At 38.4% G+C, this 1,780-nt stretch overlaps 1 non-coding gene across 1 annotated transcript; it reads right to left on the reverse strand.

Annotated features, from left to right (window-relative positions):
* Positions 1-294: 294 nt before the first annotated feature.
* LOC120093448 (small nucleolar RNA SNORA17) lies at positions 295-423 on the reverse strand. The gene has a single exon (XR_005486505.1). It is a non-coding gene; the product is annotated as a small nucleolar RNA SNORA17 (small nucleolar RNA).
* Between the last annotated feature and the right edge of the window lie 1,357 nt (positions 424-1,780).

A 1,780-nucleotide genomic window follows, 5' to 3' on the forward strand; every position in this document is an offset into this window, starting at 1 on the left:
CCACGTAGGGCCCTTGGTCCCAGCTAATGTTCTTCTTGTTTCTTCTTCACTCTCCACCCTGGGAGCCTGTCTGGCCCAGGCAGGTACCTCTGAATCTAGCTCTCTCTCTGGTCCCCCAGATGCTGGACTAGTGGTTGTCTCGGACTTGTTTTTTTTCTTTTTTCTTTCTTTTTTTGTTTTTTTCTTGTCCCACTTTTTTCTATTTTTCTTTTCTTTTCTTTAATTCTTTCTTTCTCTCTCTCTCTTTCTTTCTTTCTTTCTTTCTTTCTTTCTTTCTTGTCTTTTCTTTCAGGGTTTTTTAATTTACTAATAATTCAGATGTTCATTGTCAGAACACTGAGCTTAGACAGAGTCTCTCTCCTTTCTGCCACCTACTGACACATATAATATAGCCACCACACCTGCAAAGCCTCTAGAAGCAGGTGAATTATCTGTTCTAATTCTCCTTCCCTTACCATTGGAATCTCAATTATGTATTTGAGAGAAAACATGTAATATTTGTAATATTTGTGTTTTTGAATCATACTGTGTAAACAAGAGATAAAGGGGAGTATCACTATAAAGTACATTATAAACATATGCATTAGATGTCTTAATAAAAGCCATTATTTTATATAATTTGTATGGCTAACAAAAGAGAGACAATGACAAACATATCTTTAATATTTATCTTTATAATACAAAAATAAGAATAAAGGTAAAGAGAGGCTGTTGTCTATGTTGTGCAGGAAGGAAGAATTTAGATCAATATTCTAAAGAGTTTGTGTGCTTTGAGTAGGAAGAGGAGAAGGACGGAGAGGGGAGGAGGGGGAAGAGATGGGAAGGAAGGAGAATAAACAGCCTTAGAGTTGGTGTTGTGAAACATGTATATTTCTTCAGTATGGAAATATATCTGCAGATATTGAAGAAAATACTAGTACCGAGGTGAGTTAGGGAAAGAACTGAACAATGGGAAGTGAGGAAAAACAGGCTTTGATGAGGAAGCGGATGTGTTGTGCAGTGTGGTTCATGCAGAGGGAGGACCAAGGCTGCAGGGAAGTGTTTGCATGGGGGACCAAATGCAGGGACAGGTATCTTTTGATTTACACAAAAAAACAAAATGAACAGAACTACCCAGCCTACTCTGGTTTCTCACACACCACACATAAGATCCTGGAATAATTCCTTAATCTGTCCTGCTTACATGTAGTACCATCATTTCAGAACCATTATTCAAATGCTATAAGATGCCTCACATTTTGTATATAAAGCTCTTTCTGTCCAAGAGCTGTTCCTTCAGGTACTTCTCCAGTTCAAACAAAGCTTAATGGTCCTCTTTGCTAGTCTGCCATGCCTCGAGCTCTACAAATCTCTCCCAATAGACTTCCTTAGCTTGAGAGCTCTTTCCAGGTGGGAAGTACTTACTTGTTCCATCCCCAGCTCCCAGCGCACAGTGGTTGTTAAATGAGTGTTTGCTGAATGTAATTTCTTCACTTACCAAAGGATGATTTGGTGTGTCTTAAATTTTTAGAGAAATTGAAAGTTATTTCAATTTATATCCTGTCCATGAATAAAACTGAACTGGGGACAGACTTGATTTGCACAATCACCTGAAATGTTGATTGTCTTTACCTTGTTTGACTTTATGTGCATGTCTATGTATAAGGTATGGGCCAGTAGAAGCATTACATCTCTCCAAGACAATTGTGGTTTCTGAACCTATAACAGGGACTCGCCAAAGCTGTGCCGAGCAGACTCCTAACGAACATTAGTAAACTCTTAAATGAATAGACCTAAGAAG

This window comes from Rattus norvegicus, chromosome 6 (genome assembly GCF_036323735.1).
Source record: "Rattus norvegicus strain BN/NHsdMcwi chromosome 6, GRCr8, whole genome shotgun sequence".
Classification (NCBI taxonomy): Eukaryota; Metazoa; Chordata; class Mammalia; order Rodentia; family Muridae; genus Rattus; species Rattus norvegicus.